Source organism: Protopterus annectens, chromosome 4.part1, assembly GCF_019279795.1.
Source record: "Protopterus annectens isolate FY-2018-M chromosome 4.part1, PAN1.0, whole genome shotgun sequence".
Classification (NCBI taxonomy): Eukaryota; Metazoa; Chordata; order Ceratodontiformes; family Protopteridae; genus Protopterus; species Protopterus annectens.
The window spans coordinates 106851195-106877599 of NC_056734.1; positions in this window are offsets into that span (position 1 = coordinate 106851195).

Here is a 26405-nt window from a genome sequence, read left to right on the forward strand (position 1 = left end):
GCATGCATCCTAGGTACATTTTTCCCAATGTGATAAAAAAATCAAATGTCGAGGATAGCCAGGTTGTGCAGTAGGCATGAAGATGCCTTACACTACATGGAAGCCCAGGAAAGTTGTTTTATTGATAGGGGCTATCCATTACCATTGGTAAACAACTATGCGCGTACTTCTCTAGGGACTTCAGAACTAGGTGGTGGAAGGAGGAACCCTAAAAGTTATTTTAAGGGAAATAAGAGAAGGATACGGGTTGATATTAAGTACACGAATGATGTGAATCATGTTAAAGACATTATAACTAATAACTGGAAAATATTGCTGTTAGACATGGATCTATCTAAGTTAGTGGGAAATAAACCTGCCTTTAGATTTAGCAATTGTTTAAATCTTAAAAGACTTTTGTGTAATGAAAAAGTGAAGGTCCAACCAATAGATGTTAGAGTAAGGTACAAGCAAGGAACATATCCTTGCAGAAAATGTTGTATATGCAAGTACATCTCCACTAATCAGAGGTTTGAAATCCCAGGTATGGGGATAGTTTTTGAGCCAAGGTTTTATGCCACATGTGACACCAGCAGTGTCATATATTTGGCTACTTGTGATACCTGTGAAGCCTACTACGTGGGTATGACCACACGTAGATTTAAGGATCGCATTTACAATCATGTATACGACATCAGAAAAGGGAATATTACCAATGTATTAGCAAGACACTGTCAGCAGTTTCCCTCGCATGTATTTAAATACAGGATAATACAGGTGTTGCAGCATAATAGGAGAGAGGGGGACCTTTTAGGTGCCCTTGAACTCAATGAGTTGAAATGGATCTTGAATTTTAGGGCACATATAGAGCCGGGTTTGAACTCAGCTCTAAGTACTAGACCGGCCCTATTGGGTGGTATGTGACCTTAATTCTATACCTTGGGCCAGCTCAATATAGATATTTGAGTTTTTATGGACACACCCTGAAGGGCTATGTTAGGTTTGGTTATGTTTGACCAATGAGTACACTAGACATTAGCACCTTGACTTGATTAATTATATATATATCTTATGCCCAAAAGGTTTTTTCTATATTATCAAGTATTTGGATAGTTAATTGTCTAAAATTTAGATTAAATAAATAATAGATGATGCGTTTTTAGGTTGCGATTATATTTTATAAATTTTCTTTAAATATATTTGAATTTATATAATGTATATCATAATTAATTAATCAAGTAGTTCTAATATTTTATTTATGCATAGAGTCTGGAATTGATTAATGTATATATCTCTTTTACACATAAATTAATTGTGATATATTTGATTGTTGTTTTAGAAGGAATGTTCTTTTCTATTTGTATGAGTTTTTAACTGAGTAGATTAGGATGCATTACCCTTTGAAATGTTGATTGCTTAGGCTTAATTGATGGTATTAATTGTGTAATTGGATGGCGGATTTTGTATTTAAGGATGGATGTTTGAACTATTGAATGTAACCTGATGAAGCGCACCGGGATGGTGCGTGAAAGCGCTTGTTCTTTTTTCAAATAAATCCTTTGATTTACTTCGTGGTGGTTCCTTGCAGCTTTACAAGTGCTTCCCAGCTACCTGCATAGCACAGTCTCCAGTGCTTTAGACATGCCAAAATATTGTGCCTTTCAGCATACAGACCCTCAACCACGAGTATATTGCAACTAACAACAAAATGTGCAACTGTTTCTAGTTCTGTACTATTAATAAGTATGAACCCACATTTGTCTGTATCTGTAATTTTCTTTATAGACTTTTAAACTAATATGTATTACAGTCCACTGACCTGAGCTGACATTATTAACCTTTTGTTTTTGTTTAAATTCACTGCTGCTTGGCCATTCATGTGTCAAATCTTGAGCAACATGTGGTAGTTCCCAGAGATCTCTATACGTCCCACTATAATTATGGGTTTTCTTGTTTTCGTTCCCTTTCTTCTGGTTCTGGTTCTGGCTCTTCTTTATATTTTTTGGCACTTTCTGTTGCTGCCTGATTTGTGTCTACTTTTTCTATTCCTACTCTTTTCTAAAACAGGTTCATAGGTATATAGGAGGTTACTAGGCTATCGACCCTAGAGCCTTTACAAGCAAGCTCTAGTCATGTTTATCCCAAGTATTCCCATTCGGTCTTTTTTTGATAGCTGGCAGAATGACTTTATAAACAGAGCAGGTCTGTGATCAACACTGGCTGCCCCTGTCCATGAGGGACATGGGTGCTACCCCAGGAGTGAATTTGCAGTCTCCCATCCAATTATCTAGTTTGTGTTTGAATAGGGTCAGTGAGGAGCTCTGTTTTACGTGAATAGGGAGTCTATTCCAAAGAAGCAGCAGTCTCTGGGAGACATATCTGTCTCTCCAGCATGATCTGTTGATGTCACAAGCTAGGTTGAGATCCTTAGAGCGAGTGACTCTTGAGCCATTTGACTTGCAGATGTGCAGCATTTCCATTAGGGCAGGGTTGGAGATTGCCCTATAGGCCAGGCACAAATCACCTTTCATCAGCCTGTAAAATACAGAATAAAGTGATAGGGCTTTCAGCCTGTCCACATAGGTCATGGTTTGGAGTCCCTGTATTTTCTTAGTGAAAAACCTCTGAGGTCTCTCCAGCTGCTGCAAGTGTCTGATCAGGTACATGCAAAAGGATGCATTATACTCTATTAGTGGTCTGATGAAAGTCGAGTACAGTGGAGTTATAACAACCCTTGACCTGGATGCTGTGTCCTTGCTTATGAGATGCACTACATATAAGGCTTTCCTTACCACTGTGGAAACTTGGTGGTCAAAGTTCAGATTGCTATCAACCTATGTTCCTAAGTCTCACACCACTGGGTTGAAACTCAGGGGGATGCTGTCAATACTGTAATTTGTAGTGAATTCCATTTTGCCAAAGGGAATAATAATGTATTAGTTTTAGACCATGGCTTTGGCACCAGTAATTTGTTTGTGTTAGCCCTTCTTGTAATATGTTGACATCATTGGGGGGGGGGGCTCAATGATTGCTCCCAGTTTGCAATCATCATCGAACTTGGTGAGCCAAAAGCCATCTACTTTGGTCTGGACTTCTGAGAAATAGATGCCAAACAGTAAGTGGCCCAGCACAGACTCCTGTAGTACTCCAAAGGTGATGGGTCTACTGGTGAAGGTGAAGTCACCAATTCCGACAGAGTGTGTTCTGTCAGTGAGCCAGTTGGCTACCTGTCTAGTTACATAAGGGTTAATCCCTATCTGGGAGAGTTTCTCAATTATGTCAGAGTGGGGAAGTGTGTGAAAAGCCTTGGCAAGGTTGAAAAAGGCTGTGTGCATAGTCTTACTTTCATCCATGGCTTTGATGACATTTTCAACGAAGTTTACCAGCTATAATTAGCATGATCTACCCTTAACAAAGCCAAACTGGATTGGATCCAGTGTTTGGAGGTTGCCTATGTCCTTGTTGATAAGGTCCATGGTAATTCTTTCCTTGGCCTTGCAGATGAGGCTGGTTAGATTTATGGGTCTGTAGTTCCCAGGGTCAGTTGATGACCACCCTTTGTGCAGGGGGATTACTGTTGCTGTTCTCCATTCTGCAGGAACACAGCCAGTTCTCAAGCTATAATTAAAGACAACCAAGTGGGTCCACTAGGTCTTGTTTTACATTGTTTAGTATACAACCTGGGATGTTATCTGGTCTCACTGAGGGCATGTTTTTGGCCTTGAAGAGTACAGAGGTCACCTGTTTTCTAGAGATACTAGGCAAAGGACTGGTGTCATGTATGATTTGGGATCTGGTAGGTGGGGATAAGGGGTCAAGTTTGCGTTGAATCTGTCAGTTAGCAGGTGAGTTGAATGGTAATACAAAAGATGATATTTTTTGTTATGATTATTTAATGTATTTTAATTGATTTTTAAATTAAGCCTAACCTATTAATTTCAGGAAGTGTAGCAGGGGGCATTTATGTTCATTGCCAGCAGCTTAGGTTCATAGGTGGTTACTGGGCTATTGACCCGAAGGTCTTTATAAGCCTAGCCATGTGTACCCAATATAGTATTAGCAAAACCCAATATAAAGGATCTTGCCTAAGCTTGAGATCTTAGTTAGCAACGATTGCCCATACCTAGGAGGGTCATAGGTGAAATCCCTGGCAGAAATGTATGGTTTCCTATCCAGTCATCCATGCTATGCTTAAACAGGGTCATAGAGGGGTTTGTTTGATGTGAACTGGTAGACTACTCCAGAGGAGTGGCAACCTCTGAAAGACATATCCATCTCTCCAGCAGGTGCTATTTATGTCGCAGGCCAAGTTATGGTCCCTTGAGTGGGTGACCCTTGTCCCATTTGACTTGTGGATGTGCAGCAATTCCATTAGGTTTGGATCTGAGATTACTCTGTAGTCCTGGCATAAGTCTCCTCTAAGTAGTCTGTACACTACTAAGTACAGTGATAGTGACTTCAGTCTCTCAATGTACAATGTGCTGGAGACCCCAAATTTTCTTGATTAGAAATCTCTGAGGTCTCTCAAGTTGCTGCAGGTGCCTGGTAAGGTACATACAAAAGACAGCACTGTACTCAGTTATTGACCTGATGAGTGTTGAGTACAGGGGTATTATGACTTCTTTCACTCTTGAGGCAGTGTCTTTGCTAATTAGGTATGCAACGTAGAATGCCTTCCTTACCACAGTAGACACGTGGTGGTCAAAGTTTAGACTACAGTCAACTTGCTTTCCCAAGTCTCTCACTACTGAGTTGTTACTTAGGACATTATTATTTATATGATAGTCTGCAGGAATATTACTTTTACTGAAGGGAATGATAATGCATTTTTTTGCATTGAGTTTGAGTCCAGGGCTTTGGCATTAATCATTGGCTTGTGTAAGTCCCTCTTAAAGCATATTGACATTGTTTGGGGATTCAGTGACTGCACCTAATTTGCAGTCATCAGCAAACTTAGTCAGCCACTGCCCCTGTGTTTTGGCCTGAACTTCTGAGAAGTAAATTCCAGACAATAGGGGGCCCAGCACTGACCACTGTGGAGCCCCACTGGTGACGGGTCTGCTGCTTGAGGTAAAGTCACCAACTTTTACTGAGTGTGATCTGTCGGTAAGCCAGTTAGCAACCCACCTGACGACATAAGGGTTGATATTCAACTGGAAGAGTTTATCTATGATGCCTGAATGTGGGATTGTATCAAAGACCTTGGCTAAATCAAGGTAGGCTGTATGCACAGATTTGCCTTCGTCTATGGCTCTGGTGACGTTTTCAAAGAAGTCCTCCAGGTTTAACAGGCATGACCTGCCATTGACAAAACCAAACTGTGTCGAATCAAGGATTTGGAGTTCACCTATATGCTTATTTATAAGGTCCATGATGATTTATTCCTTGGCCTTACAGAAAAGGCTAGTTAAGCTTATGGGCCTGTAGTTGCCAGGGTCTGTTGCTGTACCCCCTTTATGAAAGGGGAATGATGGTTGCTGTTTTCCATTCAGCAGGGACAAAACCAGCACACAGGCTGTGGTTGAAGAGAGTACCAAATGGAGTTGCTAATCCATGTTTTAGAGCATTTAAAATGCAAACTGGGAATCCATCTGGTTCCATAGAGGCTGTATTTTTGGCCTTGGAGAGGGCATTAATGACTTGCTCGTTGGAGATGCAAGGTGGGGGAGATGTAGAGGGAATGCTTTGTGGATTGTTTGGAAGGGACGAGGGGGGGTGAAATTTTCCCCAAACCTGTCAGCTAATAGGTTAGCTATTTTCACAGGATCAGTGTGTGTGATGCCATCCACAGCTAGATCAGCAGATGTCTGAGTCCTACGTTTTAGGTTATGGATAGAGCTGAAGAATGCTTTATAGTTATCCTTAGATATGATTGCTAATTTTTTTTTTAATTTGCCCTTAAAGGATTTTAGAAGTTGTCTTATTTGTTTGTTCAATCAGAGGAGGGTATTCTTCCAGTGTTGGGACTTGTTTTTATTCTTAGACAGCAACTTCTTCCTCTTGTTGTATAACTTATTAATGCTAGATGTCCTCCACAGAGGCTTTTTTTTTCTTGAGGATCTTGTTTTGATCCTATCAGATACAGCTGTGTCCATACACAGCTGTATCTGATAGGATCAAAGTGTTTTTACAGGGCATTTGTGTATACCTTAGTATAGCTGTCAATGCCATCTGTGGGAACAGGAGCTTGGAAATTATTTATGCCGTCCCTTAGGAGGGTATAATTAGCTTTAGTGAATTTTTTGTAGCCTGATTTCATGTAAGAGGGGTTCAGGTGTTATAGCTACTGTAATGCCCCCAGCACTAGCCTAGTAATCAAGGAGCCTCAATCCTCACCACTGGCAACAGTGGAGAACATACACACTGGAAGGATGACAAGTACACACATAATAAAGTGCAATTTCCCTTAAGAGCACACAGAGATCACAGTCAGTCTGGGGCTGGTTTCTCCCTCTTTCTCCAGATCCTCAGTAAGACTCCCCACTGGCACAACTATAGGGATAAGATCTCAGCTGAGTGACCAAACCAAGATCTGCAGTACTCTCTCTATCCAACCAGTGCTTCATGTCCCTGCCCAAGTAGCTGACACACAAAATGTTTGAGATTTGATTTATATAAACACACACACACACACACACACACACACACACACACACACACACACACACACACACACACACACACACACCTTATGCCCCCTTCTGCCCAGACTATAAGGTAGTTTCCACTGCCACCAGCCACTACTTATCAGCTATTTTAAGGCCCTTGACAAAGGGTGTCCAATCCTACTGTGTAATGTTAATATTAATCCAAAGGTAGACTGTTTTGGAGTGGCCTGTACAGTGTCACCATATAGATATGCAAGTACTCTAAGAGCTTAAATATCTCTAAACAGACCAGTCGTAATTAAAAGGTTTAAATATATTTAATAATAAACAGTAAAAGAACAAGACAATACTCAGTAAATAATCAGTTACATCAGAGTTCAAAATCACAGAAATATTTAAAACAACATTGCGGGACAGTTTCAGATAAATAAAGAAAACATCTAAGCTATACTTTACTATATTCCTGTCTGAATCTGAAAGAGTTACTATGACGTAGAAACTTACTTACAGCAAGGCAAGTGCAGAAAGTGATGAATGGATGTTGTTGTCAGATCAAAAGACGGATACAAAATGTGCAGTCTCTCTCTGAGAGAGTTCTTAAATTAATATCAAATATTACTGCTGGGTTAGCTTGGATGACATCACTTTTTGTCACCTGACTTTATTTCCCAAGCTAAACCCCCTTTGTCAGAACCAAATTTAGCATCTCTTTGTGAAAATACATAGCCTTCAGATGTTTGCAACTGCTAGGAGACATAAAACAATAAAACACTTGCAAAACAATGCAGAAGGCACCCTAGTTCTAGACATCCTGTCTCCTTGCTGCATTGAAACTAACTTTTATGATGCAATAATAAAACACTTTAATTTCAACTATTTTCTCTGATTTTTTTTCAAGTTAACCCCCTGTATTCCAGTTTCCATTAAATATATACATCTAAACAGTCACACTAGTGCAGGTACATTCCTGTTCTATTCCAATAGAGTATGCAGTGGTTATATTTTAGCTCAGTACTTTACACACACTTCTTTATAAATCATATCAATAATCACAAATGACATAGAATTATTTACAAAATTCCAGATAGCTGGGCTGTCAGTGTGACAGCTACTTCAAATGTGACTGATTTATGATCAGATTTAACCAGTTAGGGTCCTATACTTATGCTGGTGCAGTGGTCACCCATGTTGGTGAGGACCAGGTCAAAAATATTTGAGTCCCTTGTGGTGTTGCATTCTATTTTTCCAGGGCATTAATGTTAATGTCCAGGAACCTTTGTGCGAGCATGTTGGAACATGTATAAGTGACCCAGTCAATGGAGAGATAGTTAAAATCGCCCATGACTAGAGTGTTTGGTTGTAATTTGATTGACACAAGTAGGTCCAAATAATAAACAGTGTGGGTATCTTGGTTCATTGAAGGGGGCCTATAGCTAATGATGACTTGAAGGGGGTCTTACCCACAGTTAGTTGAACTTGGAGTAACTCCATGGAGTTTTCCTGTCTAACCAGTCTAGAGGTGTATTTAACTTTGATGAAGATAGATATTCCTCCTCCTTTGGTTCTCACACATTCATTTCGTGGTCTGAAAGTGTGGAAGGCATTGTAGCCTTGCAAGGCTGGGGTACTCTCTGCAGCCCTGAACCAAGTTTCTGTGACAGCACAGATGTCAACATCCTCCAGGGAGAGGAGTGCTTCCAGACAGTGTAATTTCTGATTTAAACTCCTAGTATTTAGCAGCATAACCTTTAATTTATTTGTGAGTGATATTTTCATGTTGGAAATTTTATTCTTGAGACCTTGCCTAAAAAAGGCACTATGGGGGAGGCAAGTGTCTTAGCCAGTAACCAAAAGCCTGGAGGTGACAGCTGAAGACCAACTCTGGCAAAGTGGTGTGGTCTATCAGCCATGTCATCCCAGGCTGACAGGAACTGGATCCCCTTAAATGACACCCGAGTCTAAGCCGATTGTTGAAGTTGATCATTTTTTGTTTACATTGTGGTATCATCCTAGGTGAGTAGAACGCTGGTCAAGGTTAGAGACATACCTGCCTGGGACACATACTCATAGAGCTCAATCATGTTTCTCTTCATATAATCAAGTGATGTACATCTCAAGTCATTCATACCAACATGAACTATGAAGGAGCCATAACGGTACTTGTTGTTGAGAGACTTGAGTGCATGTGTGATCTGACGGATCCTGGCACCCAATAGACAGCTGACCGTAACCTTCTCCTTGTCCAGCCTGGTGAGTGGGTTATCTGTTTGTCTCACAATGGAATCACCTATAAATAAAAAGTTTGGTTTAGATGTGCTTTGCCTTATGGGCTTATTTGGTGAGAGACTGGTGCTTGTGCTTTTATGTGTATTGAGTGTTGTAGATACTGTATTAGGTGTAGCATGTTTGTGTTTGGAAGATCTCTGGTGTTTAGGTGGTTTATGTGTTGAGTGCATGGTTTGTGTAGGAGGTGTAGTATGTCAGCTGACAACCTGTTCAGTGCTACTTTTCTGTGCTTGAGAGAGAGCAAGGATTCCAAATTCTTAGTGTAGCTGCATCTCTCACAAATTGTACTTGAGGGATTTAGGAGTAGAGGGTTGTCAGCATACATGAGGCAGTTGCTACACTACCTCAGGACACTTATGTCAGTCAGGCTGGTAGGAGAAATGGAGGGAAACTGACCATCCATAATGATAGGTTAAATCCTGTTCTTACAGTCGGGAGAGAAAATGGAGGGGTGTGGTATAACTGGGTGCTTTAAATGGGGTCTATACTAATGTGGTGCTCTATAAAGGGTCTGTACTAGTGGGGGTTCTCTAAATGGTAATGGGTCATTTTTGCCCCTTAAACAGCCCCCAAACCACCAAATCTTAAATAGTCTGCTACTATAGACTTGGTGGGTTTTGGACTGTTTAAGGGGCAGAAGCACAGCAGAGGTGCTCTCTGTGCATCTAAGCACAATTTAAGGTCTTCTCGGCCATATCAAGGGTAGTTACATCTATAACCACCAGTGGTTACCCCAACTGCATGTTAGTGCTCAATGGTGGATGGAGGTGAGCTATGCGAAAACAGGTGAATACAGGTTGCCTAACTCTGTGGAGCTGTTTTAAACAAGAGCAAACCCGCACAAATGCAGGTTTTTTTGTAGCAACAGTGAGCAAACTGAATTTAACAATTTAACCAATAAAAAAGTTCAAAGCTGAGCCCTGTCCCAGCAACCTTTAACCAGATAAGTCTTAACTGCACTCTTCTGACATAAGGGTGCAGGGGAGTCCTCCAACAAAAGATAGCCTGGTTTAGTGCTCAGTTTAACAAACAGAAGCAGATTCATCAGATCTGAATCTAGTCTATGCTACATCAGACAAAAACTGCAACAAATCAGCAAGAACAGTTTTAAAAAATCAGCAATATAGCAAAAATACTTATGCTAATCTGAGCAAAGATGTCATTTTAGGCTTATTTTCTTTGTGATTTAGAGCTGTCATTATATTTGGATCTGATGATGTCAAGTCAGTTTTGTGACCAACTGATTTTTACACATCATTTGATAAGCATGAAGCAGTTTTCTTGTTTTTTTTTTGCCAACTGATTTAATGCTTTTGTGCTCAGTCAATCACACCAAAGCTGAAAATTAGAAAAGGAAGAGCAAACTGATTTATAGATTGAACCTTCTTCCTGGATGCTAAGGCAGTTTTCAATAATAGTTTACTGTTCTGCAATGTTCCTTACTAAACTGTGTTCCCACTTGGTCATACTTTATTTCTGACCCTTCATCTAATCCCAGGTGTTTATATACTCCATTTTTTCAAGTTCTTTGATATCACATTCCTCTTCCTGGTTAGTATTTTCTGGGTGCTTCAGTTTTCTGCTATAAATGTTACTTTTGCATAATTATCAAGGCCAAATGTCATTCTTTTATCACTGGCGGATGCTGCAACCATTGCAGTGGCGATTTATGTTGCTTGTCTGATTGTGGTTTTAAATCATCAGCAAAAAAAGTGGATGCAATGTCGTTGTGCAAGGTTGTTTTTTGGAAACTAAGCAGTAAGCATAGCTTAGTCTGCAGCTCAATGTGTTAAGAGCAAGGCATAATAGCAATGGTGACAAAAAAAATCACACGTAATAACCCACCCCTTCGGATTCTAATCCATGAGATCATAATTTGCCCTTTATTGTGACTCAGCTGTGAAATGGTTTGCCACTGTTTCACAGCAGCTGTTATGAGTAGCCAATAATAATTCACAACCATGAACTAAAAATGAAAATACTGGAGGCAAACACAGCACAGCAGGCTGTGTTTGCCTCAAGTATTTTTGTTTTTAGTTCACAGTTGTGAATTATTATTGGTTCAGTATTACCACTTAGCATGGTTGTCTCCTTCTTTTTTTGTTTTGTTATGAGTAACCATTTGAATTGTCTAGACATGCAGTGCCAAATCCTGAAATGTGGAGACTAAATGGCCGAAAATCTGCCCTTACATTACTGAGTCTGAGATTGCCTTTTGTCTGAATATTCTTTTTTCTCTAAGGTATGGTGATCTCAGAATTGGTATATGTAAGTTGGGGGGGTAAGGGGCTTGTCCTCCACATCTGGGTGGTTGCAAGAGGGCTTGCCCCCTGCAAAAACACATTTAAAGAATAGTAATATTTGATATTCAATCTTCTCCTTTATTGTTGGTCTTTTTTCTGCATTTTGGGACTCGGCATTGTGAGCCCTGACATTTCAACAGGGCACTGTTGTAATGTAATTTATCCATATAGAGTATGTTTTATACAACTTAAGCATTCCATAATCAATTAATGCAGAAACCTATCATTTTTTTTAAATCTAGCCATGCTATACTTAGGTTCAGCCCTTTTTAACAGCTATCTATTGTGGTGGTGTTTAATAACAGATGATCGATCCTTTGTCACATATAATTTTCTCCTATTACCTTTCTATTCTATTGATGCAACTGAATTTTTCTTTAGGTGAATATAAACTCTGCATCAATTCTGATATACAATTTATACAGGCTCATAGGTAAGTACTAGGCTAGCTGCCCTTGTGTGCCATTTTAAGTCTATCCAATTTCCTTTTTTGTGCTCAAATTAACCTACATATATGTTTGGAAGGCACATTTTTGGTCTGTAGTCCTTAAGATGACTCTCCGGTTAACTGTATAGGAGGAATGTGTTCTTTTCTATTGTTAGCCAGGATGGTGTCTGTCTGGGATGTGCATATAAATAATTTTTATTGAAGGTTAACTCAATGAGCAAAGATGTTAATTCCTTTAGCCAGAAGCTGGGTACTGCATCTGGACCTGGGGTCTTCCATTTAGGAGTCTTTCTTAATTTTATAGGTTCATAGGTTAATACTAGGCTATTGACCTGGTGGATCATTTGTAGCCTATCCACAAGATCTCTCTCTAGTTTTAACCCCTTTCAATGAGGGCTTGAGGGGCCAGACCCATGGTGTATTTATGATTGCCCATCCATTCATCCAGGTTATGTTTAAAGAGGATCAAGGTGTTACTTTACTTTCTTTCTTTATTTATATAATTTGTTAACTGGGGTAGAGCAGTGATCCCATTGAACTAGTTTCAGACTTTACATCTGAGGGAAGTCTGTTCCACGAAAGAAAGATTCTTTAGGAGAGATATTTATATTACCATCCGGCTCTATTTATGTTTCAGTGGAAATTTAGTTCTTGAATGGGTGTTTGCGGTGTTATTTGTTTTGTGGATGTGTAGGAGGTCACATAGGACTGAATCCTTTAAGACTGTGTAGACTAAACAGATATCTCCTCTCAAGAGTCTACAGGAAACAGAAAAAAAAGATAGCACTCTAAGTTAGTCTGTATAACATGAGGAAGGCCCTTGATTGTCTTAGTGAAGAAATGCTGTGGTCTCTCAAACTGAGTCATATGTGTAGACAAGTACATATCACACAGGGAATTATAATCTATCAGGGATCTGACTAGGGAGAAGTAGAGAGGGATAATAACTTTCTTAGGCCTAGACATTATACCCATGGTTCAATCAGACTAGATAAAAGGATTTTATACATGGATACATGGTGATCAAAGGATAGTTCATTATCAATGAATGTTCCCAGGTCCCTCTTGGCTGAATCAGTTTTAAAGAGGTGTCACCTATGTAGTAGTTACATGGGTGTCCACATTTTTCAAAGGACACAATGCTGCTTTTACTAGTATTTAGTTTAAGACCATATTCCTGGCACCACTTGTTAGTGAATGTTATGTACTCCTTGAGAATTTGGAAGTCAGGTGGGGAGTGTATGGCAGCTCTGTGTATGCAGTCACCCACAAACTTTGTCAACCACAGGCCCTTGATGCTGTCCTTGTCATCAGTGAAGTAAATACTGAAGAGATGTTTCTTGGACTAAAAATGGATGCCAAGAAATGTATAAAAGTATCCTTTGGCAAGAAGCTACTTTTAACTATCACATTGACAGCACACCCCTGAAAACCGATCCAGAAGTTAGGGATTTGGAAACCTCTGTATACAGCAAACCTTTGATCATCATGCATTCATTATTGTTAAAAAGTGCTTTTGTCATAAAGCAGCTAATTACTAAGGGTATGGTGTCCAGGTCCAAGGATGTGATCATTCATTTGAATTTCGATAATGTGATATAGACCCATTATATCATGGTGGAGGGATAAATATGCATCATAGAGAATACCACTTCTTTGGAATCATCTTCCTGTATAAATAAAGCAAAGTACTTCTCTTACACGTTTTAAAAGTAATCTGGATGAATGGATGGGTAACTGCATATTCACTCCTGGTTTACCGCCTTTTATCTCTCATGGATAAAAGCAAAATGTAAATGTTCAGTTAATCTCTAGATTACTCATACTTAAAATATAAGGGCTAAAAACTTCATGGTAATGTATGGCTAGGCTTCTAAAGATCCTCACAGATCAGTAGCCTAGTAGGTAACTATGAACCTAAGAATGGTCCTAGGACCAATCCCTGGGAGACCCTGCTAATAAATACTCATTTTGATAACAGTGTGCCTCCAGTACTAATAGATTGGGTTCTGTCAATAAGTCATTTTGCTAACCAGCTGAAATCATAAGGGTTTACATTTAGTTTAATTAGCTTATTGATAATGCCAAAATGGAGAATGGTATCAAAGGTCTTGGGTAGGTCTAGTTAGGCAGTATGAACTGATTTACCTGCATCACCTGCATCTAATACATCATTGACTTTCTCAAATGTCTATCACATTTATGAGACATTACCTACCATTAACAAACTGTAATTCCACGGTGGTACAGCGGTAGCATTGTTACCTCACAGCAAGAGGTTCTCCCGTTCGATTCTCGGCTTGGCTTGGGAGTGCCTTCTGTGTGGAGTCTGCATGTCCTCCCCATGGTTGGGTAGCGTTTGAAAGACATGTGTGTGTAAATGGGCATGCCTTCGTTGAAGGTTGGGTATCGAGCTGGCATCTCAGCGTTTTGTAAAAATCTACTGCCAATCATTAGCGGACTGGAGTTCCATTGTGGCGACCCCTTACCGGGAAAAAAATGAAAAGACAAACAAACAAACCTACCATTAACAAACCCAAATTATCTTATTTCTAGGGCTTATAGACTGTCTTATATCCTAATAAGTCCCACAATGATGTACTCCATTGCTTTACAAATAAGGCTGGTGAGTCTTATAGGTCTATAGTTTCCAGAATCAGTAGTTGGATGACTGTAGCAGTTCTCCATGTCTCTGGTGCAAATTTTGTTGAAAGTCTAAGATCAATTATAGGTTTAGTAGTGAGCCAATTAAACATTATTTGGTGCTGACAAGAAGGCAGACTGGCATATTATCAAAACCCATGGGCCTTGTGTTTTTGGGCTTTGACAGAGCACTCAGGACTTGCTATGAAGAGGTCAGATGAGGTCAAATTGGGTGGTGTAGATATAATAATATGCTGTAGAAAGTTAAGGGAAATAAAGGAGCAAAGTTTGATCTGAATTTGAATGTTGGCTATGTTCTCAGGGATGAGTATGTGTTGTTATATTTTAGCTCTGTGCACTGTTGGGCATTAGTTGTAAAGTTTTTGACATAGCTGAAGAATGCTTTGTGGCTGTTCTTAGCATAGGTGGCAATTTTTAATTCTTACATTCTTTTGAAGGATTTGATTTTGCTTCTGTGCTCTTTGCTGATCTTTTTGAGTTCACCACTAAAGGACTGGGCATTAAGTTTGCTGTTATCAGCAATGAGCTTCTTCCTATTATTATATATTTTGTTTATGCTAGGGTTCTACTACTGGGATTTATTTGAACCATGCTTCCTGCAGAAGGCTTTAAAAAATTTCTCTATGTCATACTCCCTTTATAAGTCTGCTCCATCATTTCATGGGAATTCAGTGATCCATCATGTTGTGATGTTGCCTTATGAGAGTCTTCACATTAACCCCCTCTTTTCTCAGTTGATCCACCACTTCAAGTTGTATTTTTTGCTTTTCTGCCCCACTAAATGTGTTTCTTTTTAATGTATTCCACTTTTGTGTTTAGTTTTTCTTTATAAAATGTACCATGTCTGGATGTTTTTTCCTACATACCTTCAAATATGATTTAGCTGCAGTGTGCATATTGGTTAGTTAGTCCAGCTTTCTTTTCTGCATCAATACTATACCAAACCAGAACACTTTTTTCTTTGCCCAAGACCATGCTTATTTTTAATACATTAAAGTAGGCTCCATTTTTTCTTCTTTTTATGCAGTACTTTCTCAGTCACATATTTTTCCAAATGATATAATTTTTTTTCTCTAGGTATTATTTTGATTTGATCTGTTCTATTAAAGACCTTACATTTTATGTGTAGCTTTTTAACAGTTTTTTTTCTGGTGCATTTTTCTTTCTTTTAATTTCTTTCTTGCTTTTGCTATATATCCTGTCTGTGGAACTACTGGAATCTGCTGCTGTTAATCTTCATTCATTCCTTACATGTGGGTTCGGAACCGATCCTCGGTTCCGACTCGGCCATTTACCAAACCCGCGCCAGCCAGAAAACTCTTGAGCTAAGCTTTACCCATAGTGCCCTTCTTCATATTACCTCAGATCTCGTATGCCCCATAAGAAACAAGACGTGCCAGACAGCCTCTCAGCTAAGTGTTCATTTTGTTGATAAGTTCTGAGGAGTTTCTTCCTTAAAGTCCTCTTCTATACTTAGTCATTTTTGTTTTTGGTGTACCTTTTCATTAGTGCCCTATTTTCAGCTTTATTTCTCTCTCTTTTCTACCAGTTGGTAATTCTTCTACCATTATTGGTACTTTCCCTTACCCAGTTGGGTAGTCCTTCGTACCATAGTTGGTACTGCCTCTGTTCTTTCTCTACTTACATCTAAGATTTGTGTTGTCTTTATTATTATTGTTATTAATACTATTTTTGGATTGTGTGATTTTCTTTTTGGGAATTATTATACTTGTGGAAAATATGTCAGAAAAGAAAACCACTACCAGTTTTAAAAGATGTGACAAATGTTCCAGAAAAATGCCTAACGTAGACAGTCATATGTCTTGTGTTTACCATTAGGGTTTTCTCATTTATTGGAGAAACCATCTTGTGATATTTGTAGGACTTTCAGCTCCTGCACTCTTGTGGAATGCAAAATTTATCGATGCTTGCTGGTTTATTAAAATCTCCCTTTTTAGAGGTGATCTCTGAGATGAAGGCTCCCCCCCTCAAAGGAAAGATGATAAAAAGAAGAGTGTGTCCCTTCCCACTTCTCCTCATGAGTTGAAATTATCGGAACCAAGGCCTAAGATTCTTAAGTTGTCACACAAAGAGTCTTCGGTTCCGAGACCAAAATCCTCGGCTCCGATCTCAGCTCCAAAAGACGTGATTCCATTGGTGCCGTATGTTCAATCTGCACTGGCCGCATCGTCTGCTCCAGTTTGTTCATCTGCTCAGCCTTTGGCACCGATAACTATTATGAAAACTGCCTCGGCTCCGACACATCTCTCAGTGCCAATAGTCACTCTGGAACCAGTATTTTCCCTCCCTGAACTTCATATTGGTCCTTCGGTCTTGGCTCAGAAAGAGGAACTTCTTCCCAGGAACAGATACTCCCCATCAGTGGACCTTTTCTATGGACAGCAGTACAGTCTTTTCCCTGAATGTGCAGTTTCACCATCGGGGTTATCTACCCGTTCCTCCAAGAGCCTGTCTGAGTTAGATATAGTGAGACTGGTAGAGCAGCTGTTGACGGCCAGAGGCATTTCTCCCCCTCAGAAACCCTCTCTCCAACTCAGAGCTGAGGATCCTGTTCTGAGGACTCCACAGTATTTTCCTCCTCCAATTTCTTCACAGTTTTTGGAAGTTTTATCACTGATTGCTACCCCAGTTCCAGTGGCTTCAGCACTGATAGTGGATCTCACTTTGGTGCTAGAGACTTCTCTTTGGTCTGAACCCTCTGCGGAAACAGGCCATCCTCAGGTTTGAGATTGGCCTGCCTTGGCAGCCCTGCCTCTTCCGGAGGCTTTTTCTCTGGGGATTGGTCCTTTGGGGTGGGGTGTGACCCCAGTTCTGAGTTTGTCTGTTTTGGTTCCAGGCTCCCATCCCTCCTCGGGGGAGTCCAGCCTTCCATGCGATGGAGAGAGCTTTAGCCACAGCTGGCTCCCAGTTGGACCCATCAGTGTCGGAGACATGCCCTCCTCCTCCTGCTTCTAGGTCACAGCTACTACCTCTCACTGCTATTGGACATCGGGTTCGGAAGCCTCAAGTTAACCTTCATCAAGGTTCCCCTTCTGTGGGTTCCTCCTCAGACATTTCCCTCGAGGAGATTCCTCACAAGAAAGCATGCAAGAGGAAACATGTTGATTCTCTGGAGGAATTGCTGACCGAAAATAGGGACTTCGATGACGGGGAAGGGCCCCCATGGTTGTCCCCTGAAGCTGTCTCCTTTGGGGACATCCAGGAAATACTGAAGCAGTGGGGTGACTGGAAATCCAGCACCCCTCCCCCCAAGGAGAATGTATTCTTGAAGGCTTTCTGAGCCTGACCCTCTACCTCCTGGGTGACCCCCCCATGCACTAAACTAGGTATAAATCCCTATGTCACAAGATGGGTTGGCGGCTGGCTCACTGACAGAACCCACACTGTGAAAGTAGCAGACTCCAAATCCGACCTCAGACCAGTGACAAGTGGAGTACCACAGGGTTCAGTCCTGGGTCCTCTCCTGTTTGGTATCTACTTTTCTGAAGTACAGGCTAACACAGAAGGTCTTTGGCTAATGAAGTTCGCAGATGACTGCAAACTACAAGCCATAATTGAAACTCCAAATGATGTGGACATCCTACAAAAGGGCCTCATTGAGACAGATGACTGGTGTCAAAGCCATGGCCTCAAGCTCAATGCCAAAAAGTGCATTGTCATCCCCTCTGGTGAAAACTCTGTACCCATGAGCTACCACATAGGTGGCAGTCTACTTAACACCGAAAGTGTGATAAGAGACCTTGGGACACAGGTGGACAGTAGTCTCTCCTTTGATAATCACATCGCCACAGTAGTCAGGATATCCTTCTATGTGGCACATCTCATCACAATAGGTTTCGCATCCAGGAAAAACGAGGTCATTGTTCCCCTCTACTCGTCACTTATTAGACCCATTATAGAGTACAACGCTCCTTTTGGCATGTACATCACAAGACATCTACAACAACTGGAAAGGCCACAGAAATACCTCACAAAGAGGATTACTGGCCTCAAACAGATGCCCTACACAGACCGTCTCAAAAAACTCCAGCTTTACTCCGGCGCATATCGCTTACTCAGAGGCGATCTCTGCCTAACCTACAAAGCTATGTCAAACCCAGAGCTGTTGGACATGCTCCACTTAAAGAAATCCTATTCCCTCTGAGCTACACGCTCTATGGATCTAAACATTGTCACCACAATAAACAGAACATGCTGGAGGGATAGATTCCTGTCCCAGAGACTTCCCATACTCTGGAACAAACTACCTATCTATATCAAACAAAGCTCCTCATTAGCACTCTTCAAGAAAAATCTTGATGATTGGATGGGAAATAGGAAATTCACCCCAGGGATCACCTCTGTGGCTCTGCTCGACAGGGGCACAGGAAAATAATTTTCTTGGGTGGCGAAGGCCAGGGTACCTTTTTGGCTAGGCTTATAAAAGCCCTAGGGCCAATAGCCTAGTACCTACCTATTAACCTATGAACTTGTTCAGTATATCGTGCAGCAGGCTTGGATGACACCTGATGCCATTGAGCCGATTCCACGTAGTCAAGATAAGATATTCTCTCTGCCAGAAGATCAGTCCCATTGGTCCAAAGGTCTTCCTGTTGATGCTATGGTTATGGAGGCAGCCACAAAGAAAGAACTCGCTGAGAGAGCTCTACTATCCATCCCCTGAGCAGGGAGTCTTGGAAAATAGACAGGATAGGGAAGCGGGTCTTTTCTTTAGTGATATTTGCAGTCAGGTCTATAAACTACTTGGCACACTTCACGTGGCTTCAGAGAGACTTAATTTCAGAGCTTTCCAAAATGCTAGCAGGAGCAGTGTCTGATGAGGTACAAGACGAGGTTGCCTCACAACTCGCCACCCTGGAGTTTATTTACAATCCGTCCATGAGGTTGATTTCACACTCAACCGAAGGGGCGGCAAGAGCAGCAGGTGCTGGACTCGTGGCTAGATGTCATGCCTAGATGCAACTTTGCGATTTTGCGGATCCTTTCAAGTCTTCCTTCCTTAATGCCCCCATAGAAGCCTCATCTTTGTTTGGCTCTAAGGTTAAGGATACTTTGGCTAGATGTGAAAAAGACGGTAAGACCCTGTCTGCTGTAGGTGTCTGTTTCTCTACTCCTCAGAGACCCTACTCTAGAAACAACAAGAGTGGAAAGACATGGTACAGAAAATCCCAAGGGCCTTTCTGCGACACATGGGCCGAATTTTCCCCCTGGGGCAGAAGGGGTAATTCAAATGGAAGATGCCCCTTTAGGGGCAGAGGGAGTCCGCATAATCATTGATCCAGAGATTCTTTCTCTGGACAACCCTATCAGCTCTCCTGAAGAATGGCCCAATTGCTTGCCTCAGGAGGCAGTCAGAGGTCGTTTTTCTCTGCACCACTTTACCTGGCAAGAGGTAACCACAGATTCTTGGGTGCAGACGATAATAACCAGAGGATATCACATTCCCTTCTTTTTGAAGTCAAAGCCAACCAGGCATATTCCTGACGTTCCACCCAGTCAAAGGGAATTTGCAGCAATAGAAATTCAAAAGCTGCTTCAAAAAGAGTCATCCAAGTAGTCCCCCCAGACCAACAAGGATCCGGTTTATACTCAAGATTCTTTTTAGTGTCAAAACAAACAGGGGACTGGAGGCCCATTTTAGACCTCAACAACCTAAATAAATTTATCAAACAAGTAAAGTTCCGGATGGTCATGGTACAGTTGATACTCCCTTTTTTGGGAAAAGACGAGTGAATGTGCTCTATAGATCTTCAGGAAGTGTATTACCACATAAAAATGGACAAATGCTCCAGAAGATTTCTCCACTTCTGGCTGGGAGCCAACCATTACCAATTCTGAGCACTGCCCTTTGGTCTCCCTACAGCCCTCAGAGTATTCACCAAATGCAGGGCGGTGGTGACAGCTCACTTGGGACTGCGAAGATTCTGGGTGTTTCCATATCTAGACGATTGACTTCTTACCGCCCAACCGAGCACCAACTGTTGTTCATTATACAGCAAACATATAAATTTTTGTTGCACTTGGGCATTGCTGTGAATGAGAGCAAATGCAAACTAACACCATCCTAAAGGCTGCAGTTCAAAGGGGTGGAATTCGACACATGGATCTGTCGGGTATTTCTTCCCACCCACAGATTACAAAGGCTTAGACTTCAACTCCAACCAATTCTGAACCATGCTAAGGTTCCAGCAAAAGCGATTCTACAACATCTGGAATCTATGGCAGCTTCCTTCAATGGTTGTTAGTAACTCAATGGTCCCCTTTAGATCTTCCTATGTCTCACAAAATCAGGATAACCATTCTTTGCAAACAATACCTTCTCTGGTGGCTGAAGCCAGATCAAAACCTATGGAGTTGCCCGTTCTCCCCCACTCTCCTATATGATTGGCCCACGGGTCTTCTCTATGCTCTACCTTTGATACCACAATTCATGAAGAAAGCTCTTCGATTGAGAAGCAAAATAATCCCCATTGATCCTTACTGGCCTTGTCAAATTAAGTTCCCATTTCTGTGGCCTCATCTAATTTGTCAACCCTGGGTACTGGACCCAATCCCAGACTTGGTAACACATCCACAGGGCTTGATTCACCCAAATGTATCCAGTCTCAAGCTGACAGCTTGGTTTCTCCACTTTGGCTGATTGCCAGGCAAAGTGACCTATCCTCTCCAGTTCGTCACATTCTCTTGGCTTCACATAAACCATTCACCAGAAGGCTTTACCTTAGTAAAAGGAAGTGCTTTTCTCTATGGTGCAAGGATGGGCATATTGACCCTTTCTCAGCACAAGTGCCTGTTGTTCAAGAATATTTATCTACTCAACTGGGGTCCAGAGCTGCAGCTTCTTCTATTCGAGTCCATCTGGCTGCAATATTCAAATACCATAATGGTTTTCTTCATGATTCATTCATCTCTCACAGACTGTGTAAAACTTTCATAAAGGGAGTTCTGCATATCAAGCCCCCTTTAAAACAACCAATTAATCCATGGGACTTGACAATTGTTTTACAATCTCTAACCAGTTCCCCCTTTGAACCTGCAGCCACATGTGATCTAAAATTCATATCTTGGAAAACTTTGTTCATGGTCACTATTACGTCTGCTAGACATATATCAGAATTACAAACTTTGAGTATGAAGAGTCCATATTTGATCTTTCACAAGGATAGGGTATCCTTATGAACAAATCATTCTTTTCTTCCAAAAGTGATTTCTGATCTGACAATTAACCAAACTTTAGACCTGCCTGTATTCTTCCCATATTTCTCTAATATAATAAAGGGGAGTATACTTTGCATTTGCTTGATGTTCACAGATAACTATGCTTTTATTTTGACAAGACAAAGTCCATTAGAAACTCTGAACAGCTATTTATTGCCAATTCTGGTCCTAAGATGAGGAAAGCAGTAACTAAAGTTACTCTATCCAAATGGCTTAGAGACTGCATTACCTACATATACAAAGAAAATAGGGTGGTTATTCCTGCAAGGATTAAAGCACACTCAACAAGGTCAGTCTCAACTTCTGTAGCCTTCCATTCCAGGGGCTTCCATGGATGACATTCGCGCAGCAGCAACATAGACCTCTCCTCATACATTTATTACGCATTATAAATTGGATATGATTTCTAGGGGAAGAGCTTCCTTTGGCTCAATGGTACTCAGGAATATTCTTCCTTAGGGCCTCCCAGGAAACAGGTAGCTAGGGACTCTGTCACATATTGTCTACTCAGAGGCGATCTCTGCTTAACATACAAGGCCATGTCAAACCCAGAGCTGCTGAACATGCTACACTTAAAGAAATCCCAATCCCTCAGAAACACATGCTCCAGGGATATAAACCTTGTCATCACAATGAACAAAACATGCTGGAGGGATAGGTTCCTGACCCAGAGTCTCCCCAGACTCTGGAATAGACAGCCCATACATGTCAAGCAGAGCGCCTATTTGGCCCTCTTCAAAAGGAACCTTGATGATTGGATGGGAGACAGGAAATTCACCTCGGGGATCATGTCAGTCGCCCTGCTAGACAGGGGTCCAGGCAAGTAAATACTGTGGGAAGAAATAGCCAGGGAATTGTTATGGCTAGGCTTGTATAGGCCCTAGGGCCGATAGCCTAGTACCAACCTATGAACCTATGACTCTGTCCCACATGTAAGGAATGAATGAAGATTAACAACATCAGATAAAGAAGTTATGTCTTACCATAATATTCCATCTGTGTTGTTGATCTTCATTCATTCATTACAAACCCCTCCTCCATCCCCCTACAAGGGCTCTTGGAGGTTTGGTTATGGTCCTTCCATTCCTGGTAAGGTACTTGCTTAGAGAAAGTCTCCGCTTTCCTTTCTATGAACTGTCCTGTCTTCTGGGAAAACTCAATCTGAGGTAATATGGAGAAGGACACTATGGGTAAAGCTTAGCTCGAGAGTTTTCTGGCTGGCACGGGCTTGGTAAATGGCCGAGTCGGAAGTGAGGATTGGTTCCGAACCCACATGTAATGAATGAATGAAGATCAACAACACCGATGGAACATTATGGTAAGACATAACTTCTTTTTTGTTGCATAATAGAAACAACACATAATATATTTTTTATCCTCAACAGTGCACTTTATTGTCACTATGTCTCTTGCTTGGCTTATCATTTTTTTTGCGGACCACTGTTTCCTTCTACTACAGAGGGAAGGAATACTCACAGTATGGCTTAGCCCTGTAATAGGAATGCTTCCATGTTCTTAGCATTCTAAATTGTCTTTTTCCAGTCCTGTCACCAGTGAGCATGCCAGAAGTGGTCACTTTTTTACCCAGAGACCTGTACACACAGTCTTCTTTTTTATATTTCATGATATATAAAATATATCTTGGCAAGATTTTGTAAGCAGCATTACTCTCCTTTTCTTGCTGATACCTATGATTATTACAAATGGGCAGTTTATTTTTGGCTCAGGTAAATTAGGTCAGGGTACAAGACAGGTGTCCCTCGATAACTCTTCTGTTTGCTTTGGTGACTGAGCCATTGGTACAGGCCAGCAGACAAGAACCTGCTATAGAACATTTTTGGGTTAGTGGTTGACTACATAAAGTTAATTTCTTTGCAGATGACAAAATGGTTTTCCTTATGAATAAGCTTTCTTCTAATAAGTTGGGGATGATGTTGAGGTCCTTTGAATTACTTCTGGAGTACAAGATAAATTCAAGTAAGACCATGGTGCTATTGGTTTATTATTTTCCTCATTGCTGCTATCAAGGCTGAACTCCCTTTTAGTTATGATGCGGAATGTAACTGAGGTTACAGACAGAAGGTTCATATGTGTCAACTGTATCACATATTTGGAGGTAGAGGCAGAAAATGATATTCCAATGTATGAACAATTTTTCATAAATTTTATTGAATATACTTAATTTATTAAAGGGTGGAAGCAACTGTGTCTTCTTTCTGAACAGCATATACTTGCAGTGTGGATGATGATGCTTCAAAAATGGCTGTATATTTATGAAATATTAGGTAGAGCTCCTCCAGAAAATACTGGCCCAGTGGTTGAAAATAGTATTCAGTTGTATGGGGTGTCCGTAGAAGGTGCATACAAGGACTCATTTTTAATGGGTCATTTCAGGTGGAGGGAATAGATCTCCTAGATGTGGATAAGTATGGAAGAGCCAATCAAATACTTATCTGGCTATATTAGTAAGACAGGGCTATTCAAATGCTATGGTAAGAGTTGGAAATTAGTGACTGTTCCAGCTGATGATTGTAGATGAAGTCCTTTGGAATTGGGCTTCCTCATGGAGGCTGCCTCTCTGATTGTATGCATTCAAGAATTTGGGATTACATCTTGAATTTAAAAAGTTCCTTCCCACTTTGTATTATCCTAACAGTTTTTGAACCTGCACTATCAGGATTTTCAGAGACTTTGGAATACTTGGGATCAGAATGGCTTAAAGAGAGAATTGTATTGTTTCAGCTCCTAAGGTTTAAAAGCTTTCTTGGAGATTGTCGGTGTTTTCAGTTTTCATGTATTGATTTTTATAAGGCCCTTTGAATGTGCCACTTAGGAAATGTTAAAGAGATAGGGGTGGTCACAGTATATTATAATGGTTAATTGTATTGCTAATTATTATTTAGGCAAGGTTCCTAGGTAAAGTCTACTATCCCAGTTGTAAGGAGTTTTGCAGCCATCAAAGATTACAAGTCTATACAGATTTTGAGCATGCCAGAAGGGCAGTTAAATAGAAGTTTGAAAGAAGACGATAGGGAAACTCTCACTGGTTTATTCATTGATTGAGCTCTGGTAAGTACATTGACCTATTTATGTGTCAAGTTCCTGTAGATATGTTTGTCTCCTCAAAAATTATCTTGCACTTTTCCTTCTGAGTCCCTATACTGCTGGCAGTATTCAAACAAATCTGAAAACTTAATGAGTTTGGCAGAGTTGAGGGGAATGAGCAGACATTAGAATTCATTGGACTTAAAGTATTTTGGTTTTGGTCTAATTCTCTTGCATATTGGATATTTAGCTATAGTATCAGTCCCCTAGATACTGCATTTAAGGGGGATCTAGTATATGCTGTGGTTAACACAAGGCTTTTCTTTTTCTTTCCTGTTGTCTCTGCTACTATGTAGGGGAGGCATTGGTAATGTGGTAGTGAGGTTGATAAATACTGTGTCCTCATTTCATTGTTTGGAAGAGTCTGCATTTACATGTATTATATGTTTATAGCCTGCTGACTTTGTTGATATTGTCTAAACTTGCTATATCTTTTTGATATTGTCTGTACATGCTTACTGTAGGCTTCATTCAGCTTTAACAAACTGAGACTGTGCTGTGTAACAGTCTAAGAATTCTTTTATAGAACATTAGCATATAGCTAGGTATAATGATAATGAATGACATACTGATTTATAGTAGACATTTGATGTGCAAAGTGAGTCTATATTTTGACCTACACTGTTCATACTGAAAGCATATTTGTTTGGAAAATTTTGTATATAAACATGTATATATCCCTCTCTATATATAGAGATATCTATATCTATATATCTATTTATTTATATATCTATATATCTATATCTAATCTATATCTGTATCTATATATATATATATATATATATATATATATATATATATATATATATATATATGTGCGTGTGTGTGTGTGTGTGTATGTATTATTATATGACACTTAATTGAATGCCCATTTGGTTGAGTCCTAAATGACCGAATTTACATGGTTGAAAAAAAAAATCTATTTCACGGAAACACTTCAAATTCCAAATAGCTAAAACATCATCCAGTAAAAGTCACCCAAGGGAAACTGTTTTAAAAAGTTTTTACGGGGGCAGCTTTGCACAACCCCCCTTACTTAAATATAACAAATCCACTGCACACAACTGGGAAGAAAAGTGAAAAATATCATACATACAGGAAATCACTTGTCAGTGCATGAATAGAAACCACCCCAGTAGTGGTTATATATAGGTATCACCAATCACCAGATAAAACTTTTTTGTTTATTTCTGAGTATTCTACTTCTGAATTACAAAACTAAATGCAATTATGCCACATTCAACAAAAATGGATTTTCATTCAAATGGTCATTTGGCTAAATGGGCTTTCAGTCATTTTACATTCAATGAAATTAACATTCAACCAAATGACAGGTAAATCTCTCTCTTCTCATATCTATATCTACTTATATATTACAGAGACACACACACACACACACACACACACACACACACACACACACACACACACACACACACACACACACACACACACACACACATCAATATATCTATCTGTATGTATCTGTATATATATATATATATATGTGTGTGTGTGTGTGTGTGTGTGTGTGTCTGCACATGCATCAAATTTGAATAAAAATATTTATATGTAGTTATTAGGATATCAGTAAGATGGAGAGTTGATATTTGCAGACTTCTTTGTGGAAATAATAGGTTCATAGGTTGTTACTAAATGTACAGTTAAGGGGAACATTGAGAAGCTCAGACAGATCACCCAGTACTAGTGGCAGATTAACAGTGCCCCCCATTAAGGATGCAGTGTGAAGTGGTTGATAAGATCCATTTTTAT